A 21,296-nucleotide genomic window follows, 5' to 3' on the forward strand; every position below is an offset into this window, starting at 1 on the left:
ATTAATATAAAATTTGCGAAAGAGCACGATATTCTCTCAAGATTGAATATTTTTACGCTAACAGAAGCATACAAGGGAAACAATGCGTAATTATATATTCAAATATATATTATTATATAACATTATATTTTAAAATTAATTAAAATAAAGAAGAAAGTAATTAACAACGATTGACTACGGAGACAGGATTGTAACTAAATGAAATATTTATCACACTTTAGGAAAATTGTCTTCACATATACATAAATAATACTTGTCAAAACTTTAATATGCTATTATATGTATAGAAGATTTTTTCGCGAGAAATAATCTCAAGATATAATATTTGCTATTATTTTTATTCGTGTTCTGCATTTTAATTATCTATACAAATATAAAATATATAATTATAGCAAAAGACAATTTACAATTTTGTCATTAATTTTTATCTATTTATAAGACTTCTGAGACCAAAATTTAAATAAAAATCGTCAGAATTGTAAGAATCTGTGTAGAACTCTGTAAAGAGTATAATAAAATTATATACATTTTGTTTTCTGCACATATTTAAAACGGTGTTGGTGTGATAATTCTTTTTTTAGTTGTGTTTTCTTACACTTTCTACAGTAAAGTTTAACAAGTGCGAGAAAGGGAACGAAGAGTGAGAAAAACAAATAATAAAAGACGGAGGAAAAAGAGTAGAAGTTCCAACTTAAAAAGAGTGAATTTACGTTTTAAAAAGCGTTTCTTCAGGATAATCTCGAAGTCAGCCGCGATACCTAACCTCAGACGAGCTATAGGCGACCGCGCAAATGAGCTAAATACCCTCGCGTGTTTCAGCATCCAAGGGGTGGGGGAGGCAAGGGGTGTCGTGGGTGCCGGTTGTCGGCAGGGCGAGGGGAGGGTCAGCGTGTCGAGAAGCACCCAGGACTTTATCCCCAACAGTGCAAAGCGGCGCAATTTTGTTTTCGGGGGAGGACGAAAGGTACGGCGAGAGGTCGGTCGAGGATGGGCGAAGAGTTGCGGTGTGGGAGGAAAAGCGGGGGGGAGAGGGAAGGGGTGGAAAAGGATCAGGAACCGCGGTCGGGCGGAAGAAACGAGCGAGAGAGGCGGCAATTTTTTAAAATTAAGGCTGTTAAACCTAATCTCCAGGTGTGCAGGCGCAAGCGCGTAGAAGTCGTAAAAATTCTCGTACGCCGTATCTGTGCCCACGGCCATCTCTCTTCGGCTCTTTTCTCCTCTCTTTTCTGCGCTCCTGCTTTTCCACGCACCCTTTCTGCCTGCGCCTTTCGAGCGATGTCGCTTGCGCCGCGCCCCCCCGCCCCCTCCCTCCCTCGATGTCCCTTGCCGGTGGTTAAATTGCCGCACGAAACGTTCTTAATGTCCAACCACCGGCGACCTCCGTCTTTCTCCCTCTCTCTTTCTCTCTCTCTCTCTCTCTCTCTCTCTCTCTCTCTCTCTCTCTCTCATTCTTTCTCTTTCTCTTGCTCTCTCTCTTTTTTCTCTATACCTTCTCTTCATTCCCTCCTTCTCTTCGTTCATACAACTATTTCTCTTTCTCGCAGTCTATCCGTCGGTCTTTCTCCTGTTTCGTACTTTTGCGGACCTTCTCCCGCTTTCCCCCCTCTGTCTCGCCTCGCGGTCTGTTTTCCGAGGGTCGCTTTTCCCTCTTTTGTTTTTCTGCGAAACTCCCACCGCCCAGCTCCGTCGTGGACGCGCGAACAACCACGATGGTCGCCGCGACGCTCGTCATCATGCACGAAAGAAGTGTCCAATGTCGGATTACGAGCATCGCGACGCGATAAAATGAACGAATTATGCTACAATATATATATCGCGTCGTTTATCAGGCATCAGATTTTTTAGTTGAAAACGCGTGTATAAAATGCAAGCTTTAAATTCTTCACGGTTATCAATTCAATTGATTAACTGTAGAGATGCGTCTGATCAATCATGGACTATTTCTACTGATCATAGAAAAATACAGAAAAACTATATATCACAGGTTAATACATTATACGGGTTATATTGATAATTTCTATCGTCTTCTATTTTACAAATAAGTTAATTTATGGATTTAAATAACAAAACTTACCACATAAATTTATATTTTAATTACATTCTGTATAATTATCTATATTAAGTGTATATATATATATATATATATGTATATAAAATTAGACTTTTTTATTGTATATATTATTTCAGTGATTATGTCTTCTGTAGGCAAACCAAGGCGTAACTAACAATAAGTCATCTCGTTTGCGTCAAAAAGAGAGAGAAAGAGAGAGAGAGAAAAAGGGCTGCACGGCATACGTGTTGCCAGATTAATCTGAAGTGCGCGCGAGCGAGGTATTTGACTCGGCAAACTCGATAAATTAGCGATATTACGATGCAGTATTGGAACGACCTTTTTGAAACAGCGCTGTCTGCAAATCGCGACGGCGTTTGCTTTCATCAAACGTCGCGGCAAGGCGTTATTGATTTTGAGCTGCGGCAATTATCGTTTCGATTGCGAGTATCGTGCGGATATCCGCGGACGCTCGCGGTTCCTCTCTTCCGAGAGTTCATCTCTCGCGCGCGATTATTTTTTTATTTTCAAGAGGAAACGCGACATGATCTCCTTATTTATACTCTCTTTGTATAGAAATCTGTATATAAACATCCCAAACCAACCTTTCTGTCGCAATTACTGGTCCATTATCAGAGACCGACAGGCGCCAGTTTCGGCGTCGAACTGCGTCTGTCCGCGAATATCCGAAAAGTTTCCGCTCCGTGTGTCAGGGTGATGCGGGTGGCGCATTTTTAAATCGGCAACCGTCCGAGAGAACTCGTGCGGGAATAAACATCGCGGAATCGACGGAAAGCGCACATCCGTTTGTTTACGCTTGCCGCGCGGAATTTCACTTTAGCGATTCCAGGTAACAGAATATATCGCCCATCTCGATACTTCTTAAGATTTAAAGAAAGACAGCTTGAGAATATCATTTACGATATCCGTTATCAATTTTGTAATCGGTGAGCGTTAAATATTTTATTATATTTTACAACCACGCACAGAGATTGCGTGTGTGTGTATATATGTATGTGTTTGTTCTCCGGTGTTTCTATCTCGGAATTCTTTTTCGATATATTGACAGAGAGAGAGAGTTACGGTACTACATTATTATTTTCTCATATACAAAATCTGTTCCAAAACTATCACACATTCAATTATGAATATTTTGACAAATTTGAATTCGATTTTTTTCTAAATAGTGATCTTATAGCATAATTATTATGCGGCATAATCATAATATACAATTCATTAATATTTAAATATTACAATCTAAATGTTATAAATTCATTATTCAGAAAATTTCGATTTAATCTGAGAGATAGCATGAAATCTATTTAAAATCAAATTAAAGAAAAAAATTGATCATCTATTTACATTCTTAAATCGTTAAAAGCGTAAAAACTTATAATTTCCAATATTATATGTCTTCGTCATTATTGATTTTTTACACTAAAGTAGCTCTACCGTTTCTTCTAATTTAAATATGAATTTTTGTAGTAAAAAGTAATTGCTCTTGTATGTATATATATATATATATATATGTATATATATAATAATAGTTTTTCAATATTCTATAAACGAGTTTTCTCGTGTATTGCGCGGCATATTTTGGTGCTGACGAGCGGCGGATTCACGCGTTTCTACGTTATCCATCATTATAGCGAGCTTAATGGCCCGCGATCGTTATTGCCGTAATTCGACGACTTTTGATCAATACTTCGCGTTACTGAAGTGATGATTTTTAAACTTCAATATGACCACCGTGCGCCAACAAAGTACTGCCGCGACTGTTTAACGTCGATCCGTCGGCGTTTCTCACCTTTTCTTTTTTGAATCGTTATTCGCCGCATTCTGCATCTACCTGTGAACATCAGTGGCTCTCAATCGCCGTAATAGAATCGATCAGAGAATTCGCTTTTAAGCCTCGAATTATTACGAACAAATTATCAGCGCGCGTAATTGTATAAGCATAATCCATACATTGTAAATCATAAAAATGCACATTCTCGAATAAAGGATAAAATTACGCGAAGCTTTAATCTAGATCGACAATTTATAATTTATGCATTCCCAAAAGTGCTTAATATCAATAAAAGCACTTTATTTATCATATTCTAATTATTTTACTTACATTTTCATCAATTTATTATCTGTATTATTTAGAAAATTGTGGCATTGTTTATAATAATTATGACGTTTATTTCTGGAATGTTAACACTGTAGCAAACATATACATTTGTTTATAATTAATGACGAAGTGTATCTCTCGTAAATTAATAAAAAATTATTTCAACGCATTACTTGTACGTGTGATTGTCACTGGCGCTGATATTTGCGATATTACTATTTACTGCCGCTCATCCTCTAGCTGCTTTGAATCCCGTCATAAATGCATTCTGCATTGGTCGCTCATTAAATTACGCATTTGCTTTTTCTACTCTTTCGACCGTGATTGTTCTCGAATTGCGTGCATTGACAAATTGCATCCTTGAGAACCTCTGATTGCGCGTGACTTAATGGGGGAGACTTTGCCAACATTTTATTGAGTTACTAAATTATAACGGAAGCGTTGCAATTCGAATCTATCCTCATCCGTTTTTAATGAGACGGCTTGATCATATTTTGTCGAGGAATCGAGATAAATATTCGTCAAGATTGTAACGGTGCGGCGTCCGTCGCGCTAAAAAAATAATAACATTTGCAGGATAAATAGAAGGAGGCGGATAATGAAGAAATAAATGAAACGTGACACTCGATCCAGCATCGTGAATTTTTCAAAACCGTTTAAAAGCATTTCGCTGCAAGTCGGAAGTAGCTGTGTGTGCACTTGCGCGTCGCGTCTTGATATTGGCAAAAATTGAATAATACAACGACCAGTATAACGGCTATTGCACAGAATTTCCATCAAGAAATTTTTTTTTGCTGGAATTAAAGAAATATAATATTCTCCGACTATTTTATGACTAAACTGTTGATCTTTTATTAACAATTTACTCTAAACTTTTCGAAATTAAAGTGGCCTTAATATTTGATATACAGAATTGTTGAACAAAAAAAAAATTCACTTTTGTTTTATAAAAAAAAAATAATAATGTAAGATATCATAAAATTTATGTAACTGATTAATTAAACCTAATTATATTTAATTATATTAATTAAAATATGATAAAATTTGTAAAGCTCTTTTCACAGCTTAAGGGCAAAGGATCTCGCTGATCTGGCATACCAGTATCGAAGTCTCCGAGCAACCCCTCGTAGAGGAGAACGACTAACGCGCCACGCAGCGGAGGGTATTCGTCGCGTTTCTTCCCCGATCGGCAAGGTAGGGTGTCGTTGCCAACCCTCTCGAGGGGCCCGGGGTTACCGACGTTATGCATCGGCGAACGCGGCGCGGCCATCTTGGAAAAACGAAAGCGGGCGACGCGGCGACGTACGAAAAACAAAATGAAAGCGCTTGCGCCGCCGCACCGGTATTGAGCGAGGCCCCCGGCGCCTTTTTGCATTTTCATCCCCTACCCCCTTTGCCCCGTTCTCCACCTCGCACCCTCTTTGCCCTTCGGGCCCTCGAATCGCTATTGCCCCTCGCTGCGCTCCCTCAGTTATATCCCTCCACACTCACCAGCCACGCTACTCCTTCTCACCCTCGTCAACCCTCTTCCTCCTTCTCGTCCTCCATCAAGCGCGAGACTCCGACGTTTCTGCCGCCTTCAACCCCTCTCGCTGGTCATCGCCATGGCCGTTTACTTTTTTTTGCGTTTTAACACGTTTTTAAACGAACGCAAAAATAAATATCTGCATCTTGATTGGATCAAGGTCTCGCCGTCGATCGGTTTCGTCGATTTTATCGGAGACGCCCGGCGACGTCGATTAAATTTCGCTTTTTCCGTTTCGCGTCTCTTTTCGTTCTAGTAACGCAACGGATTTCGACGATCGGGATCGAATACCGGTAAACGAGACAGCTGTTTCCTTAGAATCGATTGCTTCTGCGAAGAGAAAGACTATGCGGTTCCCGTCGCAACGAGAGGGGTGAGATGATGCGAATCGCCAACGGATAGTTGCGTGGCGCCCTCTTTTCCGAGGAACACGTCTAACGAGTGGAGCAAACCGGCGAAATTGTTGTATCGATTTAAAGGTACGACAAGCCTGTTGTACATTCTATTTACACTATTGACGAATTTATGCTGTAACTGAGTTATAACAATTATCTTCGGGTAATATTAGCATGATAGAAAACAGACAGGTTACACGAGCTACGCAAGAGTGCCTTTCGTATAGTAATCTCTGCATTAGAAGTACATGTTGTATGAAAGGATTACAATAGAAGGATTAAATCATTTATTAATATTCCTTAATTAACTATATTTACGCTAGATAATAGCGCATGTTTGATAATGGTTGAAACGAACAAATAATAGCGATGTCTGCAACCTCTGCTGTAATATTACATATATAGCGTACAGAGAGTTAGATTTATATTTTTATTTCAACAGTAGACTCTTAAAATTCATTTTCGCCGATCGGTTTCGTATTTGATATCGTGAAGCGGAAAATGTCCTTTGTGTGTGTGTGTGTGTGTGTGTGTGTGTGTGTGTGTGTGTGTGCGTGTGTGTGTATGTGTGTTTGTGTGTGCGTATACATATAAATGCTACAATTTTGACCGATATGATAAAAAAACACGCGATGATCAAATATCTCGTGATTTAGAAGTAGATAAAAAAATTAATTTCTTACATAATAATATGTTAATAATATGTTCAATTTGGAATACAATTAATATGCAGTGTGTATGTTTCCATGTGTGATTAGAATAATAAAAATATGTTTTTGCACGTACAAAGAAAATTGAATATTAAACAGAATAGATTAGAATTATAGTAGAGTTGACTTTCGAGAAAAGTTGAAGGAAAATTAGTAGCAACTCAATTCTCAGCTTTGATGTTTTTTTCCAAGAGCGAGCGCGTCCAAAGTCGTTTATTGCCAGCAGTCTCAAGTAGCTTGACGTTCTGTCGTCTCCCTCGAGGGGCAGACGAAAGAATATGACATGGGGACAAGCTGCGGGAGTAATATGTGTTTTATAATGCAAGGTACCGGGGGGATGGAGGAAAGAAAGAAGAAAAAGGATGAAGCGAGGAAATGTTTTCGCGACCTGTGGTACCCGCGGGGGTGGCAAAAGTCGGCGGTCTCCCTTAATAATCTCACATTCTTAAGCACGCCGACTTAATTTGCATTTTAACCGTGCGGCTGAAAAAAAAGAATTCCGCGTCGTTTTCAGAGATTACGACGACGACGACGACCGACGATGACGACGACCACGAGGACGACGACGACGTCGGTTTACCCTTCTGGATCGACGAACTTATCGCACGTCAGGAAGGCAATGAATTTTTATTTCTCGTGTCACCGGATAGCGCATTCTGTCTTTCTCTCGCGCTCTCTAAAGTAGGAATGCAGATCTCCGGTGATCTCGGGTTGACCGGTTCTCTCTCGATGTCAGGAGTAATAAAAGGATTACCCGTTCTCGGCACGCTGAGCAAATACGCTGGATTTCCGACTGAGAAAGTCGATTGCGAATTTTCGTCGTCTTTTTACATACAGATCCGGTATCTCACTGGAAGCGATAATTAATCTCATCTTATCTTATTGACGTATCAAATCGAAATTGATCAAATATCAAAATTTTGTTATCAATGTTTCGAATGTTAAAACAGTCGATATAGGTTCTTTTTCTTCTCGGACAAAAATTAGTGCATATTAAAACAAATTTTATTTTATTTTTACATTATGATGTAAAATTAAGAATATATCCCAATAAACTGCAATAGAAAAAGCGATATTGAGAATTATTAGAACATAATAATTTATAATCACATTATCAAGAACATTTATTAAAGTCTAGATGCCTTTACCACTCTCTTATGAATCATAAGAGAACATATTATAAAATAATCTTGCAAGACGTTTTCACGGCAATCTCCCTTAATACTCTTTTACGAGTTACTGCGTCCCCTTCGAGACCTACGTTTTATTAAGGGTCGTTACTCCCACTACGTCCGTGTACATACGCTTATCCGTTTGCAAATGCGTCAGTGTTGGATCCCCACCATACTTCGACGGAGCCCCACTCCTATTCCTTTCCTAGCCCTTTCGTAGAATATAGTGGTGGGGTGCGATTAGATGCATAGGGGAGGTTAGATGAAAATTTAGATGAAAGTTTAGATCACACAGTCGTGTCTGCAGGGTGCGTCAACTCAGCGACGAAGGAATTTGTACATATTTTGAGACTGTACTGTAGCTTAATGTAAAAGGAATAACCTTTTTTGCAATTGTAACATTTTAGCGCATTATATTTAATCAAGTTATATTTTTTAACGTTCTTGAACTTGTTCGAAGTATCACTTGTTTAAAATATTTTTATTTAATTTAATATATTTTTAATATATTTTTTTACAATGTTTAATATATTTTTGTACGAAGATTGTTACATAGTCATATTCACACAATATAATCATATACATATTTCACACATATATATAACACATTTAATATGAGCATATTGAATTATTTAGGAAGGTTTTAAGTATTCAAAATAAAAAAAAACACTATTTTAACGAAAATAAAAAAATTTATTACGTTGATGTTTGATCATGTATTTAGTGAAAAGAAATAAATAAGTAAAAATATATTGATATTTCAAATCTTTAAAAGCACGAATAAAAGGCGTAAATTGTTGTTTGCACGTAACAAAAAAGCTATTATCGTTACTTTAGGGCAATTACTAAATGCTGCGGTTTTCTACGCGCAGCGGCGCCATCAATTATCCTAATAACGCTATTTAATCACGAGCAATTACTTGGATATATGCATTTCGGCATACTGGCGAAGTACACTGCTCTGCGTGACGCGGCATTAGAAATCCTTAGAGCTTAAAAGGGCAACAATGCGGCGGAACATACAGAGCGACTGTTCCTCCGAGAAACCACTCAAAGGGTTTACAAAAGCATAACCAGCCAGTGTGAGCTGGCTGCAGAGAGAACGCGAATAAATGCATCGTAGTAATTATCAGGGAACGCGACAAGTGAGTAACAACGCTACGCGTAGTTCTAACAAACTTTCGCATTTAATTATATGCCCTGTCTCTTGCGATCGTGATTGCACTCCTTGCTGGGAATAAATGAGCCGCGATAGGGCATTAAAAATGCCGAAGATTAAAAGCGATATATTATTAAATGCGTGTGTGTCGTAAACCCGATCGCTGATTTCGCGACTTTCGTGTAAAGCATCGTATCGATTGTCAAGGAATTTTATCTTCAATCGATTATTTTGATATGGATGATTTCCGTGACGATGTCGCTTGGCGAGACAATGTCACCTTTCGGATTCGTTCGGCGAAAAAAACTTTTGCGAGTGCAAAGGAAAGGGACAGATGACAGGGACAAGCCGACCAAGGGAGGCCCGAGACACACGTAGTTCTCGAAATTTCGAAAAAAGCGTCTCCCTTTTCTCGTGCATCTCGCGCGTTTTGAGTCGCGTTTCGAGTCGCGTTTCGCGGCTGCGCCGACGTTGCATCGCGCATTATTTAATGGACGGTTTTTCGCTTTGTTCGGCCGACTCATTAACCGCGGGGCCTCCCGATTGTACTTTGCGCCCGTTCTCCGCTGCACCGGAGAACCGTAGCTCGTTGTTCCGGAGGGTGGGACGCAGCAGAGAGAAAGAGAGAAAGAGAGAGAGAGAGAGAGAGAGAGAGAGAGAGAGAGAGGGAGAAAGAGGACGGAGGGAGAGAGACGTCGCCGGGGGGATGAAGTGGAGTGGAAGAGAGTGGCGCGCGCGCGGGGGGACGTGCAGTCGCGTCGTTGCATAATGAACAGGACGCCGGCACCCCCAGGCCCCCGTTCTGCCTTCACCGAAACCCCCCTTGTCTCCCCGTAGGCGCCTCACTCGCGCGCCCTCATCCCCGTCCTTTCGTTTCTCTCCCGCGCGGCCAACCACCCCCTGCCTCCTCCCCCTCGACTCCACCCCTCATCAACCTATTATTTCTCCGTATTACGTTACGTCGCGTTACGTTACGTGCCGCGTCGCTGTTCGAGACTCGGTGGAACGGCAAAAATGATGATACCTTCTCCGAGAAACAGGAGCATGAGATCGCCGCAGGATGTTCTCGGCGCCCAGATGCCGTTCACGGGTTTCCTGTTTCCGATCGAATGATAGTACGGTTTGATGTACATACATCTCTTATAAATGTTCAAGAAACTAATATAATCATAATATTAATATATGTAGTTTAGATTGAGAAGATAATTTTGTGCGTAGAATAATAGAAAATTTAGAAAGATAATCAAAATAAGTGATTTTTTTTTTTAAATATCTTAAAATATTTTTTTTTCTTTAATTATTGATGATGTATTTTTTTATGGCACTACAGTGTAAAGTTATTGTTAATAGATTAATCGAAGCCGCGTCTTAACGTTACGTCTATGCATTCTTCCGAATTTATCTCTATTTTTATGTGTAACGCGCGCAGAACTAATTAACGGACGGCGTTGTATGCACTGGCAGGCAACGATAGAAAGTTACCTGGAAAACTCGCTAAAGCGAATCTAGACGGTCTTTTTATAGCGGCCCCTCTCGCTACCCTCCTATCCGCGCCGTGTATCCCAATTTAGCACTCCCTTTTCTTCGCTCTCATTGAAACGTTGGACAGACATCCGTGGATTAATGCAACGTTTCGTGACGTCGGCCAGCACATAGCGGGTAATACGATAGTGAAATTTTAATACCGTGGCGCATTTTTTCCCCGGCTACGAACCTTCCTGTGCCTTGGTGTAGGTATTATCCGCTTTTTCAAAAAATATTTTATGCGCGGCACGATTTCGCCGTAATGCAGACGCGTGTAAAACAATTACATCCAAGTTAAATAATCAAGGGATATCTTAAAAAGAAAGATTCTTTGGCATTAAAGTACCTCTGCCGACATAATACATAAATTTCAAATTTCGTCCTTCAGCTTCATGTCCTCATGTCCTCATGTCCTCATGTTATAAGAGAATGATATTTTTTTTTGTTTCAGACAAGACAAATTTTGTTTCACAGAGCGAATTTGATTTTCTTGGAAACTATCTCTCACAGTAGACGATCTCAACCGAAACGCGGTGGTGGTCGATTCGTCTGCGACCATGAAACGACGTTTCCGGTTTTCGGGCGTTGTTCCGGTTGAATTTGGAAAGAGGACTGTACGATGAGGATAGAACGCAACTTTACAACATGGACAGACACGTACAGGCATGACAGGGTGCTGCCCTCTGCGAGCTAAAATTAGAGGGTGCTGTCCGAAGTTCTCCGCTACACGTTTGCATTTCCTATGCACTATTTCCCACGTGTAGGTGCGTACAGTCTCGCGCGAAACCCATTCCGCTTGGCCGGTCGATGCGCGCGTACAGAATTTATCAGCTTATCGCCGATTGATTTATTGCGCGCAAGAAGAGCAAAAAATGCGTCGAACCCATGAATGAAACTGTTTTCGCTGGTTCCGCCACACACGTTCACGCGGGCGCACCAACGTATCGCCGTGACTTTTTATTCGACGATATTTTATGAAAGCGGTTTGTTAACGCGCGCAATACTCGGCAAGTATTTTTTCGGTGGTACTGCTGTGTGTGCGATATGCGTTTTGTTATTATTTCAACTTACATTACTGCTTTTATTATTTTTACTTACAATAGACTGATTGCCATTTGAAGATTTTAATACTAGACACCGTATATGCATCTATCAAATTTTAATTAATCAAATGGTTAATCTTGTATCTATTACGTTATTGCATAGCGTAGTAGTTGTACAAAGCAATCGAAGCGAGACAAATAGATAATTAAAAAAAAAAAACTCAATTTAGAAAGGTTGTCTGTTTTCCAAATTACACATATTATTTATGTTTATTGAAATATTATCTCATTAAATACCAAATATAATTTATCATATTGTTAGAATATCCAATAATCGAAAGAAAAGAAATAGTTACAGCTACTTTTAACTGTACAAGATACAAGACAATATACGTTGTTCCAGGATGACTTCATCTACAAAATTACTCTCGGAAATCACGTCTCGCGATCATGAACGATTTTCACGGAGGACTGTACGCACGTATCCTCTCCAGAGGCATTAGACGTAGTGTATCGGCGGCCGTACTCGTGCGCGAGTATTAGACACCATGCCCGCAGCTCATTTGCCAACTCCGGCAAATTTACCAAATTTAAATGCAAAATCGGCCGGTGCTCCACCGGTTCGATGGAGGCGTGAGCGAGACGGTGATGGTGCAGCGTGAGGGAGAAACAAAGAAGGAGAAAGGTGCACATAGAGGATATGAGAGACAGAAAGATAGATATAGGAACGAGAGGTGAATGTGCGAGCGAGAAAGGATGGTCGAGGGACGGCGAGGGGTGGCGGTGGCGGTATGAAGAGAGGACACGCGCGGAAGAAAGACGGAGAGAGAAACGAAAGAGGCACGAGCGAGAGCGGAATATAGATAGATAGAGGCACGATAGTGGATGGCGATGTGTGAGAGAGGGTGGATGCAAGAGAAATCGAGAGAGAGAGAGAGAGAGAAAGAGAGACACACAGAGACCGTGGTAGGAAACTCAAATGGTCGCAATGGTACGGTATAGTAGTCGCCTGGTTGTCAGGCGCGGCATGCGATTGGTTCGCCCCGACCGTGTGTGTCTACCTCTCTCTCCTCTTTACATGTCTATCCGCTATCGTCTGTCTTTCTTTCACAACGTCGTATTTACTACTTTCCGACTTTCTCGTTTCCACGCATCCTGTGCGTACCTGCGTCTCATTTCGTTGCCGTTGTGCAATGGGCAATACCCGCAATCCTCGAGACAGTCTGATGTCTTCGACAGTCGGGTGAAAAAAAAAAAAAAAAAAAAATGTTTTACGCCGGAAGTTCTCTCGCTGAGAACGCTGAGAAAATTTAGAGAAAGGAGAAGAGAGCGAAGTAATACACACATATATCTGCAAAACAGTCGCTTCTTATTCTCATACGGAAGCTTAAATTATTAAGCGCCATAGCTTTTTGTCACGTCGCAGCAATTTGCGTTGTGTACGCTGTTGCAGCGGCAATGAAGTGGCTATAGAGGTATATATTTATCGTGTATCCTCTTGATCGAGATATTAAATGAATGCGATAGATATTAATTCGATGACTGCAGAATCAATGAATACTTCTCGCCTTTTGAATCTTTCCACTCTAATAAATTATATATGATAAATTCGAGTTGTTTTGATATTGTAATAAACCATAATATTTTTATGACAACAAAATTAAAATAATTAAGGATAATTTTCTAATTATTAAAAAATGACTATTAAATACATTATACTATCTCTTTTTAATGCGTTTATTAACAAACATTAATTTTATTAATCATGAAAATTACATCGGTATCACATTTACGTTACTCTAACAGTTACCTATATGCCTGGATTTATCGTACACGTTTTAAACGTATCTCTTTTTAATCGTTGTCGAAACAAAAAAAATCTGCAAAAAAACTGTGCATGTGTGTACATATATTGTATATAGGTATGTGCATATATATATATATATATATATATATATGGAAACACGCGCGTGCAAGGTCGATGCTCAGCGTGTTCGATCGCAGATTGAGCGCGAGGCGGCATGCGGTGTTAATTCCGAAGGAGAAGAAGATACGTTTACGGACGCGTGTCCGATTTCGGGCGGATCTAAATCCTCGGCGGAGAAAACTGGCCCGCACACTAAAATCGTCAATCAATGTCTCTTGCCGCACCCCCGTCGCAACTCGTCGCAGCCACTATCCGGGCGCGCCTGCCACCCCTGCCACCCCAACCTCCCCCCTTACGGCGGTACCACCGTCGATCGTTCGTCGTCACGCGGGCACACACAGCCAAAGGGTTGCCAATTATTATTCGCGGTACACTTCGCACCGTTTTGTTGTTCATCGGCAGCGCCGTTTATTATTCATCGTTCATCATATTGCGGTGCCCGTTACAACGCGCAGTTACAACACGACGACGGGCAGAATACGCCGGGCCGCGTTGTTTCGCATAGCGTTACAGCGTTACGCCGACGTTACGAATGGCACAGAGGGCGAAAGCGCGCGTACTCGCTTATACTCTCATGCACTCGTACTTTCGTGCTCGCTCGCTCGTTCGTTCGTTGACGCTCTTGCGTGTACACGCGCGTGTGCGCGTGTCGGTACACCGCGTGTACGCTCGTCAAAATACAAAGTGAACACGAGTCCTACCATGGGGACGTTTATTGTGCACTCGTACGTTGTTTTATCGGCGTTACATTACGCGATAGTTTTCAGTATACTCTTCCCCCTCCTGCGCTTCTTTTAATAATGCGCATTACGATAATATCCCTTTGTGGCCGTGAGCTGCCGACGAGCGGGAGGGTGATCGGGTGGGGATGTGCGGTTTTGATATTTATACACGTTCGATGTCGGGCTCATGAGATGAGCCGGGTGTAAAATTCGCCGATTGCACGCCTCTTACTCGGCGATAATTATTTTGTAATTAAGCCCGAGCGCCGAGCTATTGGATGCTGGCTGATACAGAGCGCTGCTTATAATCCGGTACTCCTGAAGAAATTTCCGCGCGATATGCATTTATTATATTCCGATATTACGCGAGCGTGTGTCACTAAACAGAAAGATTAATTATACATCGGCAGGCTGCGAACATTTACGCGAGTGTGAATTTTAATTAAAACGAAGAAGCGCAAATATTTGCGGAATCTACTTTTTTTTTAAGGCACGAGACGTTCTCACGTGTACTAATTTTAACAAGATTCAGGATGTCGCGCAAACAAATGTCAATGTCCGCATTGTTTATTTTCAGTATATTTTTAATATGTTAATTCTTTCCGCTGCTAACAGGCAATATTGAAATATACATCGGTAGTATTCGTTGTGTTACATGTATAAAATTTATATGTAATGGATTCGAAGCTCGCTGATTTGCTCTTCGTCGTATAGAAAATTATTAAATCGCTGTTTATGACAGCGAATAAAAAGGTGCACAACGAAAAAATGCAACAAGTTTTTTAGAGAAGATATTTAATATGATATAGATATATAGATTATTAATTGTAATATTTTATTCGCTTGGAATGTAAAAGTCGCTTATCGTTTATATATATTTTTCTACAATTTTGACTATATTATTTACAATATTAACCACGTTTATAGCTTTAAAAGTTGCACCGATATGTTGTATTATAATTTCAAAGAATGAGTTGCACTTATAATGAATATCATTCACATATTCTATTTTATAATTATATGCGACCATAAATGCAAAGTGCGAATAATTATGTTATAAGGATTCGTAATTCAAGGAATGCATGTACTCAAATTTAAAGTCAGTCTCGCCCGGTAAATTCTGAGCATGTGGAATAATGAGGACGAATGTCGCTAGCATAACTGGAAAGAGAGAAAAATCTTGGACGACCAAACTTTCGTATTAATAGGGGAAATCCGGAATGTCTCCGACACTGAAAATAAATCTCTATGCCCCTCTCTTGCGCTCTTTCGTTCCAGTGGTATAATTTTAAATTGCCGCGAAATTTATGGAAACCGACTTTTCTACACACGTTCCTTTATTTTTCTTTTTCTCTCTTTCGTTATATGATCGTACATACTAAGTTCATAAAATAATAAGCAACCCAAAACTTTCGCTTTTCAGGATGCGGTTTGTAAAATGCAATGCATGAAAGTGCGTTTGAAAATTTCAGGTGTATAGAATACAACAGAATGACTTCTGCATCCGAAAACGCACAGAAAGGTTTTTACAATTTTGTGCATCAAATTTTCAAACATCGTTATTATATACCGCCATGTGATTTGGATTATATATATATATATATATATATATCTTTTTGTGGTTTCTTTTTCTCCCGATATTAATATTGTCATCAATAATAATAAATATTTGTTTATAAACCCTAAAGAGAAAATCGTCTTTTGTATAATTTAAATAAAATCTGTCTTTTTATTTTCGTGATTTTTCTACGTCAACACAGGCGACTTTTAAAAATGTCTCCGGACCCCATTTGCCGAACAAAGTAATTTAACACGAATTAACATAAATCACTCAAGTTTCGTTCGTGGTTATTCGCTCGCTCGCACGTTGGCTCGACAGTTTGCCATCCCTCAACCCCGACCGCCACCCATCAGTGTTACTCATCCTCATCCGATTCGAGCCAACGGCCGATTACAACGTCCCGGCAGAAATTTTCAATTTTCGAACTTTTCAGCCACGGGCTCTCGTACTTGTTCGAATAATTTCCAATCGACTGATTCCTTCCGCAATATCTTCGTCTTCCGTTTCATGTCCATATCGACGAGTTTACAATTTTCTATCGTCGAACTGCGACAGGTCGTAAATGCTCGATCTTATAATCGTCGAAGAGGATCAAATGTAATACATAATAACGGAGTCAAGCCATGCGGCAAAGGAATCTACGTTGGCATTTTTCGTATAGTATACAGAATGTGTTTTAATTAATGACAAAGTGGATTATTTCACAAAATAGGTGCTGGCTTTTATAATAAACTGTCAAGCATCACGATCTTGTGAAAGAGAAATTCATTTAGAAGAATTAAGAGAATAAGGGTCTATTCTTTTTAAAGAGCTTATTGTATATAAAAATTTAATAGTATAAAAAGATGTTTGTACATTGCTTTTAAAAAGAAGAATACTAAAGATTTAAGTTAGTTGATGAGAGTATATATATATATATATATATATATATATTTTTTTTTTTTTTCTACCCGCATCTCTAGGGAAGGTGCGAGCATGTTATTAACGCCAACCTTAACTGCTCTATGCATGCGTCTCACGGACAATCTTCGTTCTCTCTTCAAGCTTTATTAACCATTTGCGGCGAACTTGCCTCTCGTTATCCAATAACTGACGCGACTAGGCAGTCGTTTCTTTTTATTATACTGGATAAGACCAGGTATAGCACCTTCATTTGCAATGATGCGCACGTACGCCGATCAGCTTTATGACACCCAAGATGCACTTTGTTCGTGATCTCGATGCTATAACAAATGCCATATCATGATCGTTCAAAGACCTTTATCCGCAATTTTCGAAACGATATGGGAGTATAACATTATATAGCTTATCGAGGAAGGGACAAAAATAATGTTTATCGTTTATAAGCATTGTTTCACACGGTAAAATGCAAAAAAATTTAAGCGATTATTTCCGTTGAGTTCTATTTATCGATAACGGTTGAAGATGATGCTGTTCTCAAGACCGGTTAGAAAAAGAGTGGTTGCGTTTAACAAAACAAGTTTCTTTTCCTGTAGATCTCCATGTAAGATTCATACAAATTTCAGATGAATGTATTCTTTTATATGTAGATGACGCAGCATCATTTTTAATGATATAGAACTTGCGATTTTGCTAATATGTTTAAAGTAAAAATTAAATTCGATAAATCTTCATTATAATAAAAAAAGTGTCTTGGTTATAACTTACAATTTTTTTGACTTTTTTTTTGTTACGCAAATTATTGAATAAAAAATTGTATTTATTTTTTTTAACTTTTTATGTTTACATAAATATATTTACCACACACACACACACACACACACACACAAGTAGAGTAAAAAATTCAACGTAATTTAACGTAAATTTGTAAATTAATAAAATAATATTATAATCAGATCGATTCTTCTAAAAACGTTTCGGATTATTTCAAGAGGCAATCTTTAAAGAATCATCTGACTTAAAAACGAGCAACCGTTCATGGCGGAACTAGTTTTGAATCATGGACCACCGCGGACTCGTTTCACCACAAAGCGACGTAAGGGATGTCGTATCTCGTCTAGGGAGAGAACTCGTTTTCTCGCGAGAACGCGGTGCTGGACCGCGAGGGATGCCAACGTCTCGCGGGAATGCGTAACGGAAGCGGCAGCCCCCAATGGACGATGGGCGATCCAGTTTTTTGGAAGGAACCAGATGAACCGGTGCAGACCCCACCTGGACTAGCGGACCCCCAGCCGTTATTCAGGTTTTTCACGCTTGTCCACGAAGTGCCTTTGATATTCAAATTCGGCGGCGATTCACGCGATCGTAAGGATCGCGAATCACCTTTGGCGCTTTTGAGCCCTCAGTGTCGTCGCGGTCGCGTTGTCAAAGAGACGGAACACAGAGAGGTTTTTGAGTGAAAAAGAGTGTCGACACTATCTCTAGCTGACATTCGGTGAATAAAGAATTCTTCTGATTGCGCAAACTTTGATGTACAAGAGATAGGCATTTGTATTACACGCAATCTTGTGTGACAATCTTTCTCTCCGATTTATATTTTGCGAGGTGAGTACAAGAGATATCTATACGATGTCGTCAGCAGGCAATTTTACATTGGCGTAAAATTAGAGTTGTGATAGAATAGAAATTTATATATTTTAGAATTGTTAAAGTTTGTCTATCAATTATGTTATAAATGTATTTTCTATATCGAACTGTGTGATATATTAACATTAGGAAGTTTGATTTAAATAACAAAATTTCCTCACATAAATTATCGGTGGTTGGAATTTATTATATATAATTTTCGTATCTTTTTTAACTTTATAATCTGATAAATATTGCAAGTGTTTATTTACTCATTAAATATATACATTTATAACGAAACTATTAACTACAAAATAAATTATTAATCACAAATAAGCTATTAATAAAACTATTGATTTTACAAATTTTTATACTTTAGTTAGAGTTACATTAATTCTTTGTATTCTATGTCATAATTAGCGCATCCAATTATTTAGCTAATTAAATTACGCTAGAATTAATTTAACATATTACTTATTTATTACATGTACTATATATTAAAATTATATAATATTTTTTTCCTTTCGATTTTCTTGCTTTTTCTTAATTTGATATTTTTCGATTGACACATTCTTAAAGTAGAAAAAGTGAAAATAGCATACACGAATAAATCGCTCAAAAAGAAAGAAAGACCAGCGTGCTAATAAATCGGTAAATCGTGAGTTAATTCCGTTACGTCGAGGTGATTCTGAGCGATTCGTTCGAATAAAAAAGGAGAAGGCTCGCGCGCGCAGGCCAGATGCAGGAAAAAGGAAGAAAAGTGGACGCTGCCGGGACGTTGGCGAGAGCGGCTTTAAAGTGATCTCGACGAGTGAGAAAAAAGAACGCGTTGCGGGATGATGGAACGGTGAAATAAAAAAGAGAAAAGTTCGAAGAATTCGATAAACATCGAAGCAGCCTAAAGAGCTTAAATTCGGAACTGCATCGCGTACCGTATACTTTTTTTTTGCTGCTTACTATTACATGGTCCGGTAGAGAATTTCGTTGTTCTTATGGTTTTACAACGCGAAAATATATAATCTTAATAAATACAAATTAGATATATCATAGATGACAACATTCTTACAAAATCCAATTGCTTTTTCTGTAATGCAATTGTAAAGAGCTATATATTTTTTTTTTATTTATAATATAAATATAAATATATAATATAAATATATCAAATATATATATAAATAAATTTTTCCATCCTCATCCACTTTGCAAATTGTGATGAAACGATGTTTTCGAAAAAAAGCATTGCTAATCTCGAAATTGTTGATCTGGCGATCAAACAGTATCGGCTGTCGATGCTCGCACGGCGCATTTTGAAAATGTAAAAGCAAACTCAAAGCCAGTCGACGATATGGCGTGAATTGCAACTAAACTAAACCGCGTTTCGTTCAGTTTCCCTCGTCCCTACCGATTCTCTCTATCGAATCTGCTCTTTCTCTTTCTCTCCTATCTTTCTTTCTCGTGCCAGTAAACCTACGTATACCGTACTTTCTCCACCTCCGACTCTCCCGCGGGAGAGCGGTTAAAACAAATGAGCGGGCAGTGCCGGCCTTAAATTAGCGCCGGCAGGGGTGGTTTTCACTTCTACCCTTAAATTAGGACTAAGCCTCGTGCCTCCAAGTTTCACGGTTTTGATCGGATGAGTTACCGCCGTTGAAAGTTACAGCGACGGGGATTAACGTCCGCCTTGCTCGCGTTGAGGAATATCGCGCGCGAATGTTACGGCACGTTGGTGAACACTCGGAAAAAATGCGGATCTATTCTTGCGTGGTAAGTTAAGTGTCGTCGCGTGAACATATTATACAACAAAGTTTCACGTATGTAACGAAATATATATTCTTGGAAAAAATAGATCACGGCATGAATGACTCTGGCTATCGATTTTTTTTTATAAATATTTAGATGAAAAATTCTGAGTAATTTTGTTTCTTTCATGTATTTAAAAAGAATTTTTATATTTATTTTTAAGTATATACATATATATATATATATATATATTCATTACAATCGCATTTTTAATACATTAGGAATTAAAATAACGAATCGTTTAATATCAACAAGTATGCAAAAATGAAGCAAAGATACCAGAATGAAAAAGACTCGTTTGATGAACGTGCTGATATCTCGAGAAATTCTGTCGTGCTACAATTCACCGCTGTACGCCCGATTTCGCGTGGTCGCGGATCTAATTGACTAACCCTCTTCGCGTGCCCCGTCCCGCGTTGAAACCTGGCACGCCGCGCCGTATCCGTCGTATCCGTCGTATCCGTCGACGAAAGTTCATCCCTCTGACATCGAGACCAATCAACGGCGCGGTGAGCGGACGAACGGAGACAGGAAGTCGGAAAAAGAGCGGGAGAGAAAGTTAGACGAGGCAAGTGGGTGGTAGCGGGTGCTGAAAATCAGTCGTAAAACCGCGCGTGGAATGGAATCGCGTTTAATCCAATAGCGGTCCTTAATAATCGAATAAAGCTAGGTCCGAGAAATCGCGTCTAAGCAGACTCCGGGATGAAATACCCATCCTAACAGAGGGAGACGATGGGTGGCTGACGAAGGTGGGTAGTCGATGCGAGAGAAGGTGGCGGTGGCATAGGAAATTTAGCCACCTTCTCCCCCTTTTCCAGGAGGAGCTCCCTTGGTGTACGTCGCGCGGCTCGGTCGCGGCCATGTTGCCAGAATTGCCACCACCTACCCCCTTTCTCCCTCTTAATATCCCACCGCCTAGTCATCTAGTCCTGCCGGGTCCGCTATGTAAATGTGAACCAACCCGACCCTCCTTCCTCGACCCCCCATATACCTCGTCCCTCTTCTATCCCTTCGGCTCACCGGGCTCGCCGCCACCCCCCGCGAACTGCCTCCAACTAGCAGCCCC

General features: G+C 39.7%; 1 long non-coding RNA gene and 1 pseudogene across 3 annotated transcripts in view; one reads left to right on the plus strand and one right to left on the minus strand.

Moving 5' to 3' along the window:
- Positions 1-1,360, plus strand: part of LOC140664447 (uncharacterized) — a 28,684-nt pseudogene extending 27,324 nt beyond the window's left edge.
- LOC140665400 (uncharacterized) overlaps positions 1-21,296 on the minus strand; it is a 197,864-nt gene that overhangs the window by 119,691 nt on the left and 56,877 nt on the right. The window lies entirely within an intron of this gene.

This window comes from Anoplolepis gracilipes, chromosome 4 (assembly GCF_047496725.1).
Source record: "Anoplolepis gracilipes chromosome 4, ASM4749672v1, whole genome shotgun sequence".
Taxonomy (NCBI): domain Eukaryota; kingdom Metazoa; phylum Arthropoda; class Insecta; order Hymenoptera; family Formicidae; genus Anoplolepis; species Anoplolepis gracilipes.